The sequence below is a fragment of the Lynx canadensis genome, chromosome C1, assembly GCF_007474595.2.
Source record: "Lynx canadensis isolate LIC74 chromosome C1, mLynCan4.pri.v2, whole genome shotgun sequence".
Classification (NCBI taxonomy): domain Eukaryota; kingdom Metazoa; phylum Chordata; class Mammalia; order Carnivora; family Felidae; genus Lynx; species Lynx canadensis.
In genome coordinates this window covers 93,782,082-93,788,230 of record NC_044310.1, presented here as the reverse complement: position 1 = coordinate 93,788,230, position 6,149 = coordinate 93,782,082, and positions in this window count along the sequence as shown.

Sequence of the window (6,149 nt, the reverse complement as noted above, 5' to 3'; positions counted from 1 at the left end):
CATTCACCTCTGCTTTAAAATATTATTTAATATTAATAATCATTTTAAACAACCGCCTTACTATAGAGAGAAAGACTAAACTGAAACCCTGGCTTTGACTCTAAAATACCATACCCTCTCAACTCCCTGTGTAGGCTTCTGTGAAAGCTTTGCATAGTCTCACCCTTCACAACCTGACTCACTCAAAGGCCACCTCCTGCGGAGACCTCCCCTAGCAGGAAGTCATTCTCTGGTCTGAATCCCAACTTTTTTTTTTTTTTTTTTTTGAGAGAGAGAGAGAGAGAGAGAGAGTGCGCGTGTGAGCTCGCACAAGCAGAGGAGGAGCAGGGACAGAAGGAGCTCCACATTGTCAGCGCAGAGCCCGACGCAGGGCTGGAACCCACGAACCGTGAGATGATGACCTGAGCTGAAGTCACACACTTAATTGACTGAGCCACCCAGGTGTCCCCCCATCTACCTTTTAACAGAGTACTACATGAGCTTACATGTCGCTCCGCCATTAAATCTGCAAGATCAACAAGTTGGATGGTGTTCTACTGATCTTTGTATGCCCAGCATAAACTTTGGAACCAAATTAATCTGGGTTCAAATCTCAGTTATCTTAAAAACAGTAGTTAGTCCTATTTAAAACCTAGGTTTTAGGAGTGCCTGGGTGGCTCGGTCGGTTAAGCATCCCTTCAGCTCAAGTCATGAGCTCACGGTTCGTGGGTTCGAGCCCCATGTCTGCTTGGGATTCTCTTTCTCCCCCTCTCTCTCTGCCCCTCCCCTTGCTCTGTCTCTCTCTCTCAAAATAAATGAATAAACTTAAAAATAATTTTTTTAAAAAACCTAGGTTTTACATTTATTTTTTTTAATTTATTTTATTTATCTTTTTAATGTTTTTATTTATTTTTGAGACAGAGAGAGAGAGACAGCATGAGCAGGGGAGGGACAGAGAGAGCAAGACACAGAATCTGAAGCAGGCTCCAGGCTCCGAGCTGTCAGCACAGAGCCTGACGCAGGGCTCGAACTCACAGACTGTGAGATCATGACCTGAGCCGAAGTCGGACGCTCAACCGACTGAGCCACCCAGACGCCCCTAGGTTTTACATTTAGACATAAATGTCTAACATTATCTTTCTATTTTAGACATAAGACAGTATGAAAAAAAACAAACACTACCCCGCTTACACACACAAACAGCAAAAACAGTTAATAAATTCCCACTCTTGTTGCCTGTTGCCATATCACCTCATGAAGGTTATCAACCTGGGTGCCACTTTTATCCTCCATACATGAGGTTAACAGCACTATCCCACCTCACAGATACACTCTAAGGCCTAAATGAAAATACACCTGTACTAAGCAAAATAACCCTCATACACAGTAGCCGCAAATTTCCTTTCTTCTTTCTACATCCAAACAGAAGCTAAATAAATCAGTGACTTATTAGGCACCACTCTCATCCATCCCCCTCTCTCTTGTAAGCAATAATTTTCTCAAAAGCGACTTTACCTAGGACAATGAGATTCCTTCCTCCTATGAAAGCAGACTGTACATTTTAAGTAGGACCAACTGAAGAATTCCAAGTTGAATACCGACTTGAACAAACTTTATGAATCTTATGCAACAGAGCAACTCTTCACCCTGCTCAAACCTGGGTGGTGTGCAGGGGCGCCTGGGTGGCTCAGTCGGTAAAGCGTCCAACTTTGGCTCGGGTCATGATCTCGCAGTTTGTGAGTTCCAGCCCCGCGTCGGGCTCTATGCTGAGCTCAGAGCCTGGAACCTGCTTTGGATTCTCTATCTCCCCCTCTCTCTGCCCCTCCCATGCTCATGCTCTCTCAATAATAAAAACGTTAAGAAAAAAAATTTTAAACCTGGGTGGTGTGGATTAAAAAGTCTGATTTCCTAGGCTACAAGACGTTAAAGACAGCTATAATTAATGTAGTCCTTGTTTTAACAACTAACTTATGATGTTCCTATTCATTTATTACTTTTCTTGGACAATATTCTAAGATGTCACCACGTCTCTTAAGAATCCGTAACCTAGAAATACTACTATCCCAGAGTTTCAAGAAAAGCAAAAACAGTTCACTGGTCTTCTTTCCCCTTCCCCTTCAAGAGATCCCTAGGAGACAAAGAGGAAACAAATATTAAATTAGGATACACAGCTGTGTGTGTGGAGTGGTAGGGTGGTGAACAACTTTATTTCAACATCCAATGTATACTACTTACTGGGTGAGGCACATTTTATATATTATCGTATTTAACCTTCACCACCTTTAGAAGCAGATACTAGGATGCCCATCTTACCAATCAGTAAGGCTTAAAGTCAAATTAAGCACCCAGTAAACACTGGAGTCACAATTCGAACACAGACTGACAAGAAACCCTACACTTTCCTCTTTAGATCACCCTGACTTCTTGGCAGTACACAAGATCATGAAGTTAATTTAACTGAAAGCAGTTATCTTATAATAAATTTGTTCTAACTCAAATCGGCATAAAATGTTATCATATCTCGACTGAAATGGAAAGGAGAATGCAAAGTACCTAAGAACCAGAACAAATTAAAGCCACAAAAGACAATTTGCTACGGTGCAGTAAAAATGTAGTTGTTATGATAATTAACATTTTTAGGTCTTCTAATATTCACCGAATCTTAAGCAAAGAAGGTAATGCCTGAGTATAGGCCACCTGTAGTTTCTCGATACTAAAATATTAGTCGCCATGTTCATAAATTGTAACCCTTGACATATATATAGATTTTTTTATTTAGTAGAGCTATGACAACTTGAACGTAAAAGTTCAGTGTACTTTCCTCTCAGCTACATATTGGCTTAAAACTGTTAAGATGCCACCCCTTGCAGCTCTTACTCTAAGAAATGCCATACTAACATTGTAAAAGAAGGAATTTTCTACGTATGTTCATCACTAAGGACGATTTCTAATACTCAAACTCTAGTTTTTCTACTAAAACTCTAATACTAAAACTCTAGTCATGGTACCTTTAACTTTTTAAAGTTCTTTCCTACCTAATATCTCATTATCATCGAGTCAAGCCTTTAAGGAAGTTGGGTAGGTATTATTATTCCTATTTTATACTGAAGGAACAAAAAGCAAATTAAGACCAAGTAGGGGCGCCTACTTGGGTGGCTCAGGCGGTTAAGCATCCGACTTCGGCTCAGGTCATGATCTCACGGTTTGTGAGTTCAAGCCCCACATCGGGCTCTGTGCTGACAGCTCGGAGCCTGGAGCTGGCTTCAGATTCTTTGTCTCCCTCTGTCTCTGCCCCTAACCCACCTGCATTCTGTCTCTGTCTCTCTCAAATATAAATAAGCATTTAAAAAAATTAAGAAGAAAATTAAGACCAAGTTATTTGCCTAAAGTTACAAAGTTAGTCCTTCACAGGGCCAACTCTGAAACCTAATTACCAGTGTTGATGAGATCATGGTCCCTGGCTTTCCTTCTTTAAGGATTCTCTGGAGGTTATGGGGCACCTGGGTGGTTCAGTCAGTTAAGCGTCCGACTTCGGCTCAGGTCATGATCTTACAGTTTGTGAGTTCAAGCCCTGCGTCGGTCTCTGTGCTGTCAGCTCAGAGCCTGGAGCCTGCTTCTGATTCCCTCACCATTCTCCACCCATTCTCTGTTTCTCTCTCTCAAAAATAAACAAACATTAGGGGTGTCTGGGTGGCTTAGTCGGTTGGGTGTCCGACTTCTGCTCAGGTCCTGAGCTCACGGTTTCTGGGTTTGGGCCCCACATCAGGCTGTTTGGGATTCTGTGCCGCACCCCGCCCCCCCCCCCCTCAGTTCATGCTCTGTCTCTCTCTCTCAAAAAATAAACATAAAAAAAAAAAAAAAGATTCTCTGGAGGTTAAAATTTAATAAAAGCTACAACTAAACTTAAATGGACCAAAATGATAATTTTGCAGTATTTTTCAAATAATCTAGGTATATTAATATATAGGATGCTATGTTTATAAAAATTAGTTTACTTAATGAACTTGTCCAGTTGTAAAATCAACTATTTCCATGAGAAAAAACACACCATGTATTAATATTTTAGTTATTTTTAAGCAAGACATAATACAAAACATGGACAATGGTTTCTCTGAAATCTTCAATATAAAACCAAAGCCCAAAACTTTCTAAAAACCTTAAGTGTGTTTCTCTTATGCCAAAACCAACTGGTAGGAGGCTTTACGTCTACATATCTGCCTACTTATTTCTCACGAATATCTACCCAATTATCTCAGATTTATGCCTAAGATATTAACATATACACAAATGCAAAATAACAAAAGTGGTTGGAATCAATTTCTAAATAAATCAGTTAAAGTTCATGTTTTATTTCTGAGAGGTAAGCTGCCATTACCTGGGATCACTGAGGCAAATGACAACCATTTCTTAAAGAAAAAAAAAAAGAACCTAATCCATGGCAACATTCCAACAGAAGCCAATATATTGTGAAATCTCCTCTATACACAATAATGATGAATAGTAAGTTAGTGAGGCCTTTTTAGGGATACAGAGAATAAACTAAGACAGGGTAACCAACTGTCTGGGTTTGGCTGGAAATGAGGGAGGTTCCTGAGTCACGGGACTTTCAGTTTTAAAACCAGGATGAGTTGGCCACCTTTACTAAGGGGTAAAGAACACATCTGGATGTTTAGATGGTTGATAGCACACAGCTAAAACCTGAAGTTTTTTTCCTAGCTGCCCTCTCCCCGTCCCCCCAAAATCACAAATTCAATTCTATTTTTACCTCATTCAAGCCCCAGCGAGCAAACAGAAACACGATACACATTAGTAGTTAAAGAAGGGAGGCGTACATTTTTCATGAGAATCTACTCTTGGCCATGAACCGACCAGGGACTTGGAAGTGAGAGAAGACTTCCAGCTTTCACTTCTACAATTTTCATAGAACTGACGATTTGAGCTGAAATCAAGCCAAGAGGTCCCACTCTTTGCTACGTGTCAACCAACATCGTTGCTGTTTTAGCAGGAAGAGAAGTCTACCCCTTAAGAGAAATATGTCAGGACCAAGGAAATGAGATAGATACGTTTTAAAGGGCAAGAGCCAATACTGCCTTCTTTCCAATATCTCAAAGCTAGTCCGAGTTTAGTATACATTATCTACATACACCAACCTGTAGATCGGAGTGTATCACACTTGATTACACAATTTCAAGCCTAAATGCCCCAGCTGTGTAGCACAGCCCTCTGAAGCCATAGCAGTAAGATGACTCACCAACTGGCAGGTGTCTTAGGGTCTACAAATAATGGATGTCTGCCTGGATGAGAACAAATGTATGTGCCCAACAGACGACCTCATCCTGCTTGGCAAAGAGAGGAGAGAAACTAAAAAACTGGTCAGTAGTACTGTACTTGTTTTATAACGGAAAAAACCAGACTTAGCTCAAAAGAAGAGACTTGTAATTCATGCAGACTTTTAAAATGTCCTCTGTACATACTTTATATTCCAAAATTTTCACTTACCAGAAAGGTACAATAGAATAAGATCTAAGAGGGTAAAAATCAGCTTTATAACCCCCAAATTAGAAACAAGTGAAAGTGAGAATTATCAGACTGAGTTCACTGTTTCAAGAAATGTGAAGTCAGAGTCACCAGAAAAATAAATCCATATTTAAACCCTCCTACTATATTTAATGACCTGATGTCAGTTTCCACTCAAGTGAAAATTAGTAGCTCATGTTTGAGTTCTAGTTCACTGATGTAGGTCTTTATGTGGAAACTGACACCATGCCAGTTAATAAGATATGGGTTTATAAATATGGAGTTTGAAAGAAACTTACCCTTTCCCTTTGTGCAGCTCTGACTTCCAACCCAGTTTCTATAGAAACAGGAGGACAAGTGCCAGTGCCAGAAGTCTGCCAATTAGAACTCATCTTTTAGTTGCTGAATAATAAAGCCGTATCCCAAAGTCGGCTATAGGTTTTTGATTGTCAGTAGTTCCTAAAAAGAAACCCAGGAGGAAAAAAAGATGTTTAACCAATTATTGTACTTAGAAATGCTCCCTCCTTTAAACTTGGCTATTAAAAAAAGCAGAGGAGGCTGATCCAATACCATATATGTTTAAAAACATTATTTATTAGAGCTTCAGACACTTCTAAACTTAAGGAGCACCAACAGAAGAACAGGTGTCTTGG